Below are 18,014 nucleotides of genomic sequence, written 5' to 3' on the forward strand. Positions count from 1 at the left end.
GTCGCCCAAACAAATCATAAAACTATTAGAACACGCTTCCCAGAGTTCCTTAAAGAAGGTTGCGGGGATTACTTTGCTCCAATTAAGTGTGTACCCATTTTGTTTCCCAAGGACAACATCAACCACTGCCCCTAAAGGTGGCGTGGCCGTAGATGAGTCTGGGAACAAAGCTACTACCTTGAGGCATTGGGGAAGATGGTCACTTATGGGCAATTTGATATTTGTAACCCCCACCACTCTTTGACCAAGATTGCTGGAGGAAACAATAAAATCTATAGTTGACTCCAATCCTCTGCCAACGAAAGTCGGGGCAAAGGGGGTGGGTTTTAGGGCGAGTTCATTAACAAACCCTAGATCGAGCATGAATAATAATTCATTAAGCAAGTCTCCCATCAGGGTGTGGTCAAAGTGGGTAAGATGCGTATCTCTCTCTGTCGTTAGTCCACATAGGCCACGACTCCCTTTTGTACAGAGTTGACAATTAAAATCCCCCCCCCATAAGATTACCAATTCTTTGTCGTTTTTATCGACCTCTAACTGAACTTCATCCTTTAATTGCTTCATTGCAACCACAATTTCATCCCTCGGGACATTATTATAAAAGTTAATAATCATCACCTTTGCTCCTTTAAAATTTCTTAGGATTATGAGCTGAAAGTAATTAGATTGTAAAAAGCAGTGAGCTTGTTTAATTTAGGCAGTTAAATACAGTCTGGACGGCATTCCATAAAGTGTGATTTAGTAAAATTCGTTTGAAGGTCTAGGTTGGCCACAAAGTCGATAAATGCAGACACTAGGAGGTTCAGTGCTTTGGGTGTCCAAGATATTAACACAGCGTTGTCCGTATATAGGAGTGTAGGTTTGGGATTCCCTTTAACAGTTTAGACTTCACTGATATGAGAGCTAAAGCAGGGTGGAGATCATTACTATATACTATAAACAGAGGCAGGTATAGCACACACCCTTGTCAAACTCCCCTGCCAATCTCAATACCCTTAGACACATTCCCATTATCACTTAAACTAACTCTGGCTCCCAAATCCCTATGAAGAAATGCAAGAAAATGAACGAGAGGGGCATCCCGACCCTTAAGCAACAGCATGTATCATAATTGCGTTTGATTAACACAGTTTCAGACAGCACTTAAATACATAAAGGGAATATATAAAGTCACTGGCTTAACAGCTGTATATGTATAATTAAATTAAAATTTGCGTATTGCTCAGTTGTCCCAATCTTACTTCTAAATCTATGCAGGGAGGGATGTAAAATGAATTCTACTTGGGACCACTCCTGAATTCTATTATAGATGACACCTCCCAAAATTTTAACAGTTGTATTGACCAACAAAATTGGTCTATATCAACTGGGAGCTTCACTTTTACCCTCCTTAAACAAAGGGACATTAATAGAAGTGTGCCAGGAGTCCGGGATATCTGTGTGTGCCAGGGAACTAAATACATTAGTTAAAATGGGAGACCAAAGTTGGATATTAAGGGGTCTATTACTATGGCAGGCGGACTTTATCCGCCCACCATCTCATTGCGAAATGGGACTGCCCTCTATGTGTGTGGCGGTCCCGCATACACAATTAGGATGCGCTCGCCACACTGGCTGGCGCATCCCACACTTTTTACATTGTGGCCGGCGGTGCTGTCAGCAGCACTGGCCTCAATGCAAAAAAGGCATTTGTGCATTTGCATGCACAAAGTGGGCGGCACCGCACAGTGCCTGCCACGTTGTGCATGCAAATGCAGGGGGGTACCATAGGTACCCCCCATGAGCCCCCCGCCAACATCCTGGAGGCCCGCAACAGGCCCCCAACTGCAAAAAACGCATACCTTTCCGTGGCGGCAATGCTGCCATAGAAAGGCTGCTTTCCGCATTCATTGTAATATGGATGGCGGTATCTAGCAGACACCGCCACCATATTCAACCCTTTATCACCCGGTCGACTCATCGACCGGGCAGAAAAGCGGCGGACGGTATTCCAGTCCACCGCGATTCCCCGGCCACTATAATGTGGCAGGGGGAAATTGGAGGCAGGCTGGACTCAATGTCGGGTGGATAGCCACTGCCATGCGGGCGATAGCGATCCGCCTGACATTATAATAGATCCCATAGTTTGAATAAATCGATTGGTACTCCGTAAGGCCCCGGGGCTTTTCCTCCCATACTTTTAATAAGGGCCTCTTCTACCTCATCCACGGTGATCCTAACATCTGTTAGTTTCCAGCTATCTATGGGAATGATATCCCTGTTTGGGGGTACTAGATAAACTTTACTAAAATGATCTTCCCAGGATTCACTTGTGATATGGCAGGAGATCGGGGAAACTGTCCGATTTTTACATCTCATATCTGAGATTATGGCCCAGAAGTGCTTACTATTTTTCGTACTAGCTGCTTGTGCAAGTGACTCCCATTAGTATGTTAAGACCTGCTGTCAACGCTTAGCTGTGACATCTGTATAGTTTTTCCTCAGGGCAGCAGTTAATTTTCAATTTATGTTTCTTTTCCCTAAAACTATCCTTAATTCTCGGTTGGCTACTGTGCAGTCTTGGTGAAACCAGCCAGGCAGCTTATTCAGTGGGCATATTGGCCTGGGAAGGGTGTTTTCTATGCCTACGCAAAGATCATTAAAAGCACCCACCATGCAGTTTACACTATCTTTTTCTAGTAGACAGACCTCCACTAGTCTCCTGTTCTCTTTTAGAATTTTCTCTTGGGTACGAGCTGAATTACACATTCTCCATTTACATTTTAATTGATCCGTGGAGGGTCGAAGGTCTCTGGTCCCTATCTTCCTCTTATAGATTGTCCTTGAGGACATTAGGAGAGCTGCCTCAAGAGGATTGTGGTCGCTAAAAGTGGATTCAACAACTGAAATATATAGCAAGATATTTTCTAGGCTCCTAGTGATAAATATGAAATCAATCATGTAGGGAGTCCCTTTACCTTTATATGTGGGTGGGATAATAACATCTTTCCCTACAATTCCCATAATGTCTACTAAGTCGTATGATTCCACTATCAACTCAAACTCCTGACTTCTTGGGTTCAACTCTCCCCTTCTAGAGCCCATGGTATTTCCGCCACTAGGTAAGTCGGCATTAAAATCGCTGGCATTGGCACAGATATAATTCATGGCCATAAGTAATAACTCAGTCCGATAATTTAATAAGAAATGTTGGGTTTGGTACATTGATAAAATCATGATTATCAAAGTTAACCAAATATAGATTAAATGGGTTTTCAAAAGAGCGCTTGAAGGGTGATGATGGCTCCAAAACCTCCACATGACCACCTATTAATAAACCACCTGATGCAGGGCCAAAGCGGGAACCAATTTTTAGAATGCTAAAACTTTGGAACCTATCAGGAAAGGTGAGTACCACCTCTCACATCTCCTGTAGCATGATTATATCATAGCTTTTAATAAATGATAGCCAATCTGGTATTAATAGCTTGTAGCGAATCCCTGCCATATTTCAGCTCGTAATTCGCTCCATATTATCATGGGTGGATCGTTCAAGAGCAGTTTGAGTAACTGTCGTGGCTGAACTTGGCAGGGAATGCACGGGGATGGTCACAGTTAGTCCTTCTGTGTCCTCCAGAGTGCGAAGAACTTCATGTCTTTTAGTACAGTTCAATATGGGCGTTTCCCAATTGGGAAAGTTGCAGGGGATCGGTATGGCTACTGGCTTATAGAAATAACCAAGGGGTAGTGGCAAAATCTAGGAATTAGTGTGTGACAATGGTTTTCCATGTTTTAGAAGGTTATGTACATACATTGGAGCTCTAAAATGTACCACTACACAGTCCCCCGGAATATCACTATGCCCCTGTCCCACCCACCCAACACTGCTTATGATCATTTCTCCCGCATTCTCAGTTTAAATATATTTATGTTTATTTAGCCAGTGTATAGTTTTGTTCTTAAGCTGGGGCCAGGTCTCGACTGCACCTGTCTTCTATGGGGGAACACCAGCCAATATCAAGACAAAAGGACACACAGCTGGAGGGAGATTCAATATGTCTTTGAGGGGAACAGTCACTTCCTTAGTGCCTTCAATTGGACTGGTACATTGGGTCTTGTGGACACCATTTCTTTAGCAGTCTTAATGGTGCGGGGGTCAACAGATTGTAAGGTCAAATTCCATCTAGGAGGGGATTTGTTAGTATTAATAGACTCCCTCTGAGGCTTATACATTTTGTCAGGACTACAGTTCGGCTTTATTTGAGAATGATCAGAATGAGTTGATATCAGGTTAGGACATAGATTTGACCTGCTGTTAGATATTTTGTTTACATTAGAACTCTTGGCTAAAAATCTCTGAATTGACTCCAGTCACTTGAATAATTAGATGGCGTTTTTGGTAAAAAAATTAGTTGATTAGGGAGATCATAGCGCCTCGATATACTGCATGAGGAAGTTTCTCTGTTTTGGACGTCTGGGACACACAGTGGGGTTTAGGCCAATGTGAGAGCGAACTCTGCTCAAGGCTTCTCAGTGATTGTTTTTTGGTTTCGACTGCTACAGCAGCCCCTCTAATGACAAGTCACTAGTTTCCATTTTTTCCACAGGCTGATTGGTGCATATATTTTTAGATGAATTAAGGCATGCAAGGGCAGTAGAAGACATAGTCAAGGCACAAATCACAATATGATGTAAACGAAGCAGGGCAAGCTGTACTCAGGGGGTAGAATCTGCCTCATCTACAGAGTATTTTTGAGAGTGTCCCAAGTCCATGGACAACCAGTAATATTTTGTCGGTAATTACCCCAACTGCTTGAGCAAGCATAGTGTCAATTGCAGTAGTCATATGATTTAATATGCCAGCCCCAGGAGCTTTCCATTTACCCATTGTCAAAGGAAAAAAGATATGAAGGAAAATGCTTTTAATCTGATGGTTGATGTCCACGTAAGTGTACTAGATGAATTAATACGGGCCTCAAAGAGAGTGGACATAGCACAGCCTCCTCTGGACTCTAATGGGCTCAGACGGGCCGACTCTTGGCCTGCTCTTTGCCCGTGCATGCACCTGGGCATGTCCCGTGCTGCGGGAGCCCTACTGGTTATTTGAATGGCGCCCCCAGGCGCGATTCAGGCGGTGACCACTGTGCCTCCTAGAGCTTGTGGTCTGCCCCCTCTGTGAAGCTCAAAAGGCTTCTGCGCTGCGGGAGCCCTGCCGGCTATTTGAGTGGCACAACTGTAATGTCGCGATATGCTATGGCGTGACTATGTCGTGACGTAGGAGACACGCACTGGTGAGTTAATAAAAAGGCAGGAGAACGTCCACGTCGGCCTGTTGGCGACGGGGACAGCGACTTGCAGCCACACATCACCCCAGGCTCCTGTGATCATTAATGTGTCAGGCCCCTAGTAAGGTAAGGTGCGAGTACGCAAGACATGTCGCATATTCCCCCCATTGAGCCCTTCATAGTCGAAGGATCCCCGTCATCCCTGGCGCCCAAATGGAAGGATTGGGTCGACCGCCTAAAGGTATTCTTTGAAGCTACCAAAGTACACAAAGAACAGAAGAGAGCAATGCTGCTCCACTTAGGAGGGAAAGACATTCACAATATTGCCAGAACACTTGTGGAGGCGACGCCAAAGAATCACCACACCTTAATTAATGCCCTAAATGCTCACTTTGAGCCCATGGCCAATCAGGACTACGAGAAATTCATCTTTCGCCAGGCCCGGCAACTTCCGGATGAATCACTGGACACCTACCATGCCCGGCTAAAAAATCTGGCCTCAACGTGTGGTTTCCAGGATGAAACGGAGGAGATAAGAGGGCAAATCATTCAAGGATGTGCCTCTGCCAAGCTGAGGGAACGAATTCTTGAAGAATCGGGAAAAACGCTAGCAGAGATCCTGACTCTCGGACGCACCAAAGAGCTATCCAAGGCTCGCGCGGCTCACATGGAGGCAGCCCTCCAAGCACCAGTGAAGACCGAACCAGTCAACGCAGTCACCACCAAACCAGCATCGAGAGGGAACAGGAGAGGCCCGCGCGGTGTCGCGGCGGCGCCCACCACCACTTGTGGATACTGTGGTGGAACGCTTCATCCGCCCGCGGACTGTCCCGCAAAAGGAAAGAGATGCTCCGGTTGTGGGCGTTTCAATCACTTTGAAAAAGTGTGCAGAGCCATGAAATTTCACAAGCCGCGACCAAGGGTCAACACAGTGAGAGAGGATGACAAATTGCCAAGTGATATGGATGATGATGAGGAGGAAGAGAGGGTAGTACACAAGGTGCACATGATTGGGACCACGATCCGCAAAGCACGGCATCTGCCCCAATGCCATCTTCGGGTGGGGGACCAAGAGATCACTGCGGTGGTTGACACTGGAGCCACTATCAACATCATGGCAGCTGCCCTCCACCGCACCTTACGACCCACGCCTCCGCTTCAGCCCTCCGCAATCGTGGTGTTCGCATATGGACAGGACACTCTGCTGAAGATCCTAGGGCGGTTTAAAATGGCAGTGACGCATGGGAACCAGAAAGTCCACACAAACATCTATGTTACGGAAGACGGTCAAGGCATGCTCCTAGGGTGCCGTGCTGCCGAGGACCTGGGGATTGTATCCTTCTCTTTTAGCGTGCATCAAGAATCCATACAACATCTCCTGGAAGAGTTTGCAGAAGTATTTGAAGGGATCGGCAGATTCAAAGGGAAGGAAATACACCTGCATGTGGACGCCACCGTCCAACCGGTGGCCTTACGGCATCGAAGAATTGCCTTCCATCTGAGACCTCAAGTGGAACAAGAACTGAAGAAACTTGAGGCTGCTGGTATCCTTGAAAAGGTGACGGGACCCACCCCATGGGTCTCACCCATTGTGGTCACTCGAAAGTCTAAGCAGCCAGGGGCGGTGCGCATCTGTGTTGACATGCGCCTCCCGAATGCCGCCATAAAGCGCGAGCGACACATTACCCCTACCATTGACGACCTCATCGGAGAGATGGCGGGAGCCAGCTGGTTCTCCAAGCTCAACCTGCGATCCGGATACCATCAACTGGTTCTCGAACAGGCGTCACGCAACATAACCACATTTTCCACCCATGTGGGACTGAGACGCTACACCCGACTAAGTTTCGGAGTATCCAGCGCTGCCGAAGTGTTTCAACATGTTATACAAGAGCTGATTGCTGATATTCCAGGAGTAATCAACGTCAGTGATGACATAATGGTCCATGCCAAGTCTTTACCCAAACACAATGTCCGTCTCACCCAAGTACTCCGAAGACTACGCGAAGCTGGTCTAACGCTTCATCGGGAGAAATGTGAATTCTTGAGAACCAAGCTGCAATTCTTTGGATATACTTTTTCCACGGAAGGCGTCAACCCGGATCCCGAGAAAGTGCGTGACATCAAGAGCGCCGTTGCCCCAGCCAGTGTGACCGAGGTCCGAAGCTTTCTGGGGATGGTCAACTACTGTGGTAGATTCATCAAGGACTTGACATCGCTCACGGCGCCGCTCCGAGAACTGACTAAGGACTCTGTACCTTGGGAATGGGGCCCTCTTCAGGAACAAGCCTTCAAAAACATCAAAAATGCCCTCTCTGAAGCGACCACACTAGCCCTCTTCGATCAGGGGAAGATGACACAAATTGCGGTGGATGCTGGCCCGGTGTGTCTGGGCGCTGTCCTGCTACAGAAGCGGCAACTAGAGGAAGACTGGGCACCAGTGGCATTTGCAAGTCGGTCTTTAACGGTGACCGAGCAAAGATACTCTCAGATAGAGAAGGAGGCTATCGCCATTCATTGGGGGTGTCGCCACTTTCACCTCTATGTCTATGGCAAACCGTTCACCGTCACGACAGATCACAAGCCATTGGTGGCCCTCTTTGCTGGGACATCCACTCAACCTCCGCCGAGGATCGAAAAATGGATGCTCCAACTGCAGGACTACAACTGCCATGTAGAGTATGAGCCGGGGTCCCGCAACCCGGCGGACTATCTATCCAGACACCCCCGAGAAGCCACCGAAAAGGAGAAGGAGGATGCCGCGGACACAGAGGAATACGTTCGATACATCACTGCCAGATCCTGTCCCATTCCCCTGTCGATGCAGAGCTTAGTAGAAGCCATGGCACAGGATGAGTGTCTCCAGCGGGCTAGAAGCATTCTACGGCAAGGGAATTGGCACAAAGCCAAGGAAGATTGGAAAATCTTGACCATTCCTGCTCAAAGGATAATGGAAAGCCTACATCATGTGAAGGATGAACTCACTGAAGATCCCACAGGTTGCTTGCTGCGAGGGCACTGTCTAGTCATACCCACTGCGCTCACCAACAGATGTGTGCAACTTGCCCATGTCGGCCATCAGGGCATAGTCAAGACCAAATCATGTCTTCGTTCTAAGCTTTGGTTTCCGCTAATGGATGAGCTGGTGGAGAGCATGGTTCAGTCTTGTTCAGCCTGTCAAGCCACCGGAGACTTACCTCGCCCTGCCCCGATCATAACGGAACCTCGCCCGCAGTCTCCCTGATCATGCGTGAGCAAGGATTTTGGCAGTCTTCCAGACGGCCGGCACACCTTGGTGGTCATAGATGACTATTCCAAATACCCGGAGGTAGAAATCGTCGGGACTCTCAGTGCCAGCGAGGTAATACCCAAGATAGAGAAAATAATGGCCACTCATGGTTTGATAAAGGAACTACGGACTGATAATGGACCACCGTTTCATGGACAAGAACTGTCTGAATACCTCACTAGTCTTAGAATACACCACTGTCGAATCACGCCCCGTTGGCCTCAAGCTAACGGTGAGGCTGAACAATTCATGAGGATTCTCAATAAAGTCATACGAATTGCCCATGACAAAGGACAATCCATTGAGTTCGCCAGCTTCACCTTCCTGCGTGGCTATCGGCAGACCCCTCACACCACTACTGGGGTGGCCCCTGCCCACCTGCTGATGGGTCGGGTTGTCATGGACACCATCCCTCATCATCCTCAGTGGCAACCACAGAGGCCCGATGACTGCCGGATTGACACGAGGCGGAAGAAAGCCCATGCTCAGGTGAGCCATCGCCACAATGCCCAAGCTAGCCCGATCAAGGAAGGGGACTTGGTCCTGTTGAAAAATAGATGCCAAGGGGGAAAGTTCCAACTCCCTTATGAAAAGTTGCCCTGGACTGTGGTGAGCGTTAAGGGAACCCGAGTTGGTGCGACTAGGGGAAGAGAGACTGTGACTCGAAACATTTCCCACTTCAAACGTTTTCATGCCACGACAATGGACCCTGCTGTGACTCCCATGACTCCCCCTGTCACGAGCGTCCCTAGTGAGGACCCTGACTTGAGTGATGTCAGAGTTGTTGAAGCTGAGGCGGAGGTGAGCACTGACGCCCCCGCTGTGCCTGACTCTCCACCATCTGAAGAGGCTCCAGAGGTGGCTGATCCCTCGCTGCCTGGTCGAGGTCTGTCCCAGTACAGTTTGCGGAGAAATCCTGCACCCTCATCACGACTGCGAGGCTATGTAATGTAAGACTGTTCCTTATTGATTATTTTGGTCACTGAATGCCCCTGTTGCAGAAGTGGGGAAAGGACTTCCCCTGGGACAATCAGAAGTTTGATAACTGATAGAGTAAAATGCATAATTGTGATGTTGTTTAAAACCTTGTTGGGGAGGAATGTAATGTCGCGATATGCTATGGCGTGACTACGTCGTGACGTAGGAGACACGCACTGGCGAGTTAATAAAAAGGCAGGAGCACGTCCCTGTCGGCCTGTTGGTGACGGAGACAGCGACTTGCAGTTACACATCACCCCAGGCTCCTGTGATCATTAATGTGTTAGGCCCCCAGCCCTTGACCGTCACGTCCACTTCCTAGTGTCTGCACTGCCCAAGTGTGCGACACAACAACCCCCAGGCGCGGTTCAGGCCGTGGCCGCTTTGCCTCCTGGGGCTTGTTGTCTGCCCCCTCTACAATGCTCAAAAGACTCACTCACAGCGGGAGCCCTGCCGGCTATTTGAGTGGCAACTCCAGGCAAGGTTCAGGCGGTGGCCGCTTTGCCTCCTGGGGCTTGTGGTCTGCCCGCCTCTGTGATGCTCAAAAGACAAAAGACTCCCCAAATATCTAGCCTCTAGATTCACTCCCAATACCCCCTCACGCACCCTGAGATCCTCCTCAGCTAATCTTCCTAAACCTCCGACATTTAGGTGAAATACCAAGGTGGGAAATCCTTTCCAGTCTTGGAACGAAGGCTGAAAATCAACTCATTAAATAGATGAGATTTATCGACTCTGAACACCCGTTTAAGAAAAATCTTAAAACTTGGATAGTTTCATCTACTGACTCAATGTATGTATGTATGTATGTGTGTGTGTAGTGAATTTGTAAAGCGCAGGAATCACCCCTGAAGTGGTATCTCCGTGCTGTCGAAGACCGAGAGTCAGACAGGCACGAGCTACAACAACTTAGGCTTTGAACAATTCTGTCTTCAGGAGTTTCCTGAAGCAAATGAAACTGGGGCATTATCTGGCAAGGTGTTCCAGTATGTGCTTGACACTTATTCGATAAGGTCAGTATCCTTTCTTCCCTCTGGTGTTGCGAAATCCTGCTTTTAACTGCATAGCTCCAAGATGCTCCTAAGGGAGTGAAAGTTGCGCTCTACAAATATTCAATTCAATTCAATTCGATTTCGCCAATTCTATTGATGTGTTTTATCCCTGACTATTACTGCAATGTACACGTGTAATGACGTTGTTTATGTATTATGCTCGTATGTACTTGTTTGCCTCACTTTGTTGTCTGTTAGCTTCTCTCTTTACCATTCGACTTCCTACAGAATCTGACGAATTTCACCTTGTTTTGTTACGTTGCTTGCTCACATGGTCGGATATGTATCCAATGTACAATACTCCATTTAACCTTTTGAATTTGTATCATACTCTATATGTGATTACTATGTATACCGGATGTATTCGTATATACTTATTTTCTTCACTTCTTTCACTAACTCTATTCTCCATCTTCTCTACTCATCCAAATGGTACATCTGTGGGGAAACTGGTACTATGATCACCATAAACACGAAAGAGGTACCTTACAGTTATATCAATGAACAGAATTCTCATCTAACCTGACAATCTTCTGAAGTATATCTCTTTCTACACATTCGGTGAGGTTTTTTTTACAGATTCTTTAGTTATTTTTTGGAGCTTTTGTTCCTGTCACATACCAGACACTCCAATATGGCCAGGACTCTTCATTTTCTTGAGGAGCCCTTCCAAAGTATTGGGTAGAGATATCTTTAATTAGTCTCTGGAGCTATCATACTGTAGCCCATGTCATCTACAATGAGTCAATCATGCAAATAGGACTGTGTTTCTTTTCATCCTCTAGAGGAACGTTTTCTGGAATGTTTGGTGAGCGGTCTTGTTAACGTTTCTAATATGAGCCGATCGTAATGTAGCCAATTTTATCTGTCACAAGGACTCTGTCTTTATGGAGTCCCCTTTTACTCTCTTTTACACTCGAACACGTCTGGTTTCTGCTCAAGTAGGAAGTGCTTTACATGATGCTTAACTTACTGTGATCTAGTTGTATAGGACCTAATGGATATCACAATGTGATTTAAGTATGTCCTCTGGATTTATGCCCATTTTCCAGTAAGAATATTGTGCATCCACAGTTGGTGTATTGATGTAGAGCTTTGGCAATGTTTTGTTAGCCAATTACAGTTGAACTTTTCACTGATGGGTCCCTCTCGTGCATAAGTCTGAATTTGAATGGTTACTCAAAGGCATTTTGGTATCATGGCCAATTGGGATAGTAGGAACTCAAGGACACAGCTTGTCATATTATGTTCTATGCCATTCTGGTGGCTCAATACAGTGTTCTCATGCATTTTTTTTACTTATATATGTTATATATTGGAGCTTATTTATTTATTTATTTATTTATTTATTCAAAGTTTTATATAGCGCGAACAGGATCCTTACAGATATCAGAGCGCTTCACAAAGACAGGGTAGGGGCAGTAGGAGTCAACAGAGATAATGGGAGCAGTATAATAGTCAATAACATGGTAATAACAGGGATAGTAATAACATACATAAAACAAATCAATATACAATTAGGTAAAGAAGTAATATAAGACAGCACAAGTCATTGATCCCACTACAGAGGTGTTCAGGTACCCCTTGGGTGTGTGGATGGCTTATACCAATGTTTTAGTATAGAGAGAATGATGAGTGGGGGCATCGGGAGAGTGGATCAGTAAACCAACGTGTATCATATCTTGGTCGGTAGTAAGAGAGTAGCGTAGTAGTGCCCCCATCAAGTAGAAGTATAGTGCCAAAGGACAAGGTGAGCAGTGATACAAAGCAATGCAGAGTCTCTGATCCAACACCTATAAGGTTCAGGAGATCTTGGCCAGAAGGATGGTTTTCACCTCTTTCTTGAAGAGTGCAGTGGAGGAGATAAGCCTGGTTTCAGGAGAGAGCGCATTCCAGATCCTGGGTGCCATTCCTGAGAAGGAGCGCTTGTATGTTTTCTCTTTCCGGAATCTACGAGGTTTCAGGAGTAGATTTTTTGTACTCCTATTGGATCTCGAACCTCCCGATATAGACAACTTTTGAGCGAGGTAGTTGGGTGCCTTGTGGTGCACGGCCGCGTGTGTCATAACTGCAATTTTTAGCTGTATTCTGGCTTCAAAAGGCAGCCATTTTAGAGACTTTAAGTCTGGGGATATGTGCGAATGCTTTCTTGAGCCAGTAATTAGTCTCGCGGCAGCGTTCAGGGAGGCTCTTAAGGGTGCTGTTGTGGATAGCGGGAGTCCGCTGAGGGCCACAATTCCGTAGTCTATTCGAGGGATGACTAAAGCTTGTACAGCAGTTTGGAAGTCTTCGGCAGGGAGGAAGGGTTTAATTTTCCTCAGTGTGTTAATTTGGAAATTAGCTGCTTTTGTGGCTTTGCTAACGTGCTGCTGCATGTTGAGTTTGGCGTCGAGTGTGATGCCTAGGGATTTCGCCGAGTCCACGATGGTAGGTTGGACATTGAGTGCTGTTAGGTTGTTGAGCCAGGTTTGGGTGGTGGAAATTTTCGCCGGGGGTGAGATGAGTAGGAACTCAGTTTTCAGAGCATTTAGTTTGAGGTGATTATCGGCCAGCCAAGATGGAGTGTTAATAAGCGTGGAATTCAGATGTTTGATATCTTCCGGGGATTGTAGCTTTAGGTAAAGTTGTGTGTCGTCGGCGTACATATGGAATTGGACATTGGAAGCTTGGAGCAAGGTGGCGAGCGGTTCCATGACGAGGCTGAACAGTGTGGGGGAGAGGGAGGATCCTTGTGGAACACCTAGATCTGCAGGCACAGGTGTAGATAGCACATTGTCGATCTTGAACCTCTGAGACCGGTTGTGAAGGAAGGACGAAAACCAATTGAGAACAGTTCCCGATAGACCCATTCTAGTGCTTAGCAGCTCCAGCAAGTTCTCATGTTTGACCGTGTCGAATGCTGACGAGAGGTCAAGAAGGATGAGGAGGCAGGACTCATTGCGATCAAGAATTTGGAGGGCGTCATCAATTATGTGTGTCATAGCTGTTTCCGTGCTATGTTTCGCTCGGAAGCCTGATTGATGAGGGTTGAGGAGGTCAAATTGGTCAATGTGTTTTGTTAGTTGGAGTTGGACACATTTCTCCAGCAGTTTGGCCAGAGTGGGGATATTGGTGATGGGCCGATAATTGTTTAGGTCAGACGGATCAGCTGTAGGTTTCTTGAGTATAGGCGTGACTTGCCCCACCTTAAGGGAGTCTGGAATGTGGCCTTGTTGCAAGGAGCTGTTGATGATTTTGGTCCAGAGAGGGAGGAGCAAGGGGATGAAGTCTTTTACAGCATTAGCAGGTAGAGGGTCTGTGAGGTGATTAGAGGGCTTCAAGGTGCAGAGCAGTTTGTGTATTGCTTCTTCCGAATAGGTATCGAAGTACAGCCAAGATGCCTTGTTTTTAGGTTGAGTGTTAGCCATTCTGGTGTGGTTGGGGTATCGGCTTACATCCATGATGAGGTAATTTCTTATGTTGTCAGTCTTTAGCTTAAAGAAAGCAGAGAAGGCTTCACAGTGTGGGGTGTCGTTTGTTGTGCTGTTTGATTGTATGGGTTGTGCCTTTGTTTGGGTCTTGATTAGTTCGAACAGCTTTCTTGGCCTGTTCTTTGCTTGGTCCAACTGGCGGCTGAAGAAGTCCGACTTTGTGCGCTTTATTTTCCTGAAGTAGGCATTTCTCTTGTTCTTAAGCCTTTTGAGGTGCAGTGCTGAAGGGTCCGATCTCCAGGTGCGCTCTGCCATTCGCATAGTACGCCTGTCGTCATTGAGTCTATCATCATACCAGGGGTTAGAAATTTTGGTGGAGACTCTCTTCAGTTGCAGAGGGGCGACTTCATTGACTATTGTATTCATAGAGTCAAGGTAGTGGTCAATCAGTGATTGAACATCCGAGGCACCTGAAGGGGGAAGGAGGAGGTTGCCGATGTGGGGAGGCAGGGTAGAGGGGTTAAGATTCTTCATGTCCCTTTTCCATGTTTTGGATTTGATTGGTTGAGCCGGGTTAGGTTTAACTTTTTCATTGACAAAGAAGGTGATAATGTGGTGATCTGACCAATCGCAGGGTAGAATCGCCTCCAGTTGTGTAGAGTTGTGTAGAATAGATGCGGTAGAGCAGACTTCTGCAATAATACGAACAAGACCATCCGTAAAGATGTTATGTGGGGCCATTGATCAGTGGCAGTATGGAGGTTGCTGCACCCCAGGGACTGGCAATATCTGTTTGCATCTTGTGTACATGGGACCTGAACTTGTATTGACTAATTCCTGGTCTCCTATTGAAACCTGGTAGATGTGGCTTCATGTGAAATTCTGGAGGATGGTATATCTGATCGTGCCGCTGTGAATTTTCCTAGGTCTGGTAGCAGCTCTGCCAAAACTCTGGAGGATGAACTTCTGCAGATATAAACATCCTGAGGGAAGCTTAAAGTACATGCACCCCTAGTGATTTTTTTTATCCACTGAGGCATCAGCAAGGATGCTGAAGCAGCAGCTAAGGCTGCTCTGAAATGTACCTTATACAGAAAAGACTGCTTGCCTGATGTTTGAAAAGGGCTCAACTGTTTTATTCTTCTGTTTTATTAAGTGGATTGCAATTTATTAATTTGATTGAGGTTGACACATATGTTGACCTACTAATCAACCCACAGAAATGCACATCTATCCAGTGTGTTCTACAAGCAGGGTTTAACCCTTAATTAGCTAAAAAAAATAGAAACATTTCATGTCTGCACTGGGTGGGATGGGAGTTCTCTTTGGGGAGACAGAAGGCTCGGAGGGGGCTTATATCCATAAACTACACTCAGCTAGACAGAGTGAATCAGCTTGACACAACCTGTTCAAAGCTCACCCATAATTCCATACTAAGGAACCCTTCCGGAGGAACGGCAAAGTTAGGATAGGAGATTCACTGTTTAATTTAGGGCTCACCTAAGACAGTGCAGATGCTGTCTTTTGCAAGACATATCTTACAGTGAGCTCAAAGCCAGCCCATTGCTTACCATTGGTTGGCTTTGCCACTCGTATACATTTGCTTATTTGCTAGATCCTGTGGGCTTTCCTGTCTCTTCTTCAATTTGTCCAGTCCTTAGAGAATGTATGCATGTATTACTTCTGTCCTTCCACTGCTCACTTTCAAAGAACGTTTTCTTTTTGTTTAAGCACTCCACAAGAGTGCATGTGTTTTCCAGTTATCTCCCTCATTTACTTCCTTTTCCCCCCTTCGACCCGTGTTCCTTCCTCTCGCCAATTTGCTTTTACCCTGTTCCTCTTGTGTTGCTTTCTCGCCTGTGTGCTTCTTCCTACCAGCTCCATGTTGCTCCCTCCCACCCACCTGCTTACCCCCCACCAGAATCTTCTGAGTTGCTTGTTTCCCCCACCTGTATTCTGTGTTGCATCCGTGACCGCTGTGTTTCTGCTGCCTCACTTGCCCTGTCTTGCACAGGCAGACCGTTTAGCACCTGTTGGCTGCAGGATCCATAGACATCACAACAAATGGGTTTCCTTCTTTTAAATGCTGGAACTTCACTGATAAATGTCTTGCAAAGTCGGACAGACAGACTTCATTCCTCTAAATTAGCACAGAGTGTAACAAAATGGCACATGATCATGACTGTAGTGTATGGGTTAGACAACGGTGACTGGTCACCGTGAGTACAGAGTTTCTGCATAAGCTGGGATGGCTCACTTTGCAGCCTGATGGAACTGCCAACAGGCCAACAGATCTCTTAAAAGACAAATGTGCTGATTTAAAAGGTGATGGTGAGGTTACTGAATTTGAACTTCGATTTCAAATATTAGTATTATAACACAAAAAAACAAATTCATGTGGGCACTTCTTCCTGTGATATTGAATATGTGATACGAGAAGATTAATATTGCCTATAAGCATTTGACTGAAGCCTTGCTGTTGCCATCCACTTCATAGACTTCATATCCAGATGAAGGGATCAGTGAGAAAAAGGAGTGGGATAGAATATGAGGTGCCCATTAGCACAGGTCCCCAAAATTCTTGATCGTTCACACACTGAGTAAACATTCTCAAGGACAGAAGCATCCCAAATGAAATCTCTAACACATTGAGCAAGGCAAACATCTGCACAATCTTTCCACTGCACAGACCACTTTCCCAAAAAGATGTCTACATTGATAAAGGAACCCAACTTAAAAAACATCCTCTGATTCAAACCAAATAAAGCAATAATGTACATAGACGCATGTCCTACTATTCAAACATTACACACCCAATTACTTAAAACAGAAAAACTCTATCGCACCAAAACCACCACCCCTACAGACACCTACACACCTCACAGAACCACTGTACAAAACCTACACACCTTTCCCCCAACATCAATTATCCAAACGCAGAAACGATTAACAACCACCCAAATCCTGGCATGCAACCTTCCCTAATAACACAACCCACTAAATGCATCTCAATTTCCAGACGCATCCACAAAGTTGCAAGGCCCACTTGCGCCTTCTCACATTTCCTTCACCAGTACAATCCCTTCCACACAAACACTCAGAGTACTCAAACTCTCTGGACTAATGCCCTTGAAACAACCAATATGGTCATCATTTTTTTTTTTAACACACCTAGAGTGTTCACTTTGAGAGCAACCTGTTTAGGTAAGACCTGTATGATCAGTATATATTTTTTTTCTGAACTCGACGATATCGGTTATACTAATGCCTTCTTTCAAACTGTTCTCCATGTATAGTTGGTGAATCCACTGCATTTTCACTCGTTTTTGCACTATGGCTTGGAAATATTTTTACCTTCTATTTCTCCAGGGGTAAGGTCTTTGAATTTTCAATTTTTTTCTACTTTCTTCTATATAATTTGATAGATTTCAAAGTACATTTTTCTCGTTAAATTTCAAACTATAATACGTTTTTTTCATTTAGTGAACAGATCATAAAATATTATGATTAGAATGTACTTCTTTACAGCTCATGCAGCACACCACCTTTTGACTCTATGTGAGTTTGATCACTTCAGGACAACATAGCCTTTTTTCCCTTAGGATATTTTTTTAACTTTGTTTCAGACAACTATCAATTTGCTTTTTCATGCTAGTTTAAAATTTTTACATACTGCAATGTTAGGAACATGTAGAGTAGAGAGACAGTACAGCAGACACTGACCGACCGGGCTTGGAATATTCCACATTGTTCTTTCGTTTGCATCATATGAGGGTTGTCTTAATGGGTATTTGGACTTATATCCCTATCAAAGACAATAATGCATATTGGTCACATTTTTCCTTAGAAGGTCTTGTTTCTCTTATTGTGAGCTGATTCCATAACAAGTCTTAGCTGTGACTTCTTACCAGATTTTACATACTGTCTTGCCAGTTCGTCACTGTTGCTTTCATATGAATTCGAGTTTTACAAGGTAAGGATTGTCATCATTTTTTAGGGATCCAATTGATCTACAATGTCA

This window comes from Lissotriton helveticus, chromosome 4_1, assembly GCF_964261635.1.
Source record: "Lissotriton helveticus chromosome 4_1, aLisHel1.1, whole genome shotgun sequence".
NCBI lineage: Eukaryota > Metazoa > Chordata > Amphibia > Caudata > Salamandridae > Lissotriton > Lissotriton helveticus.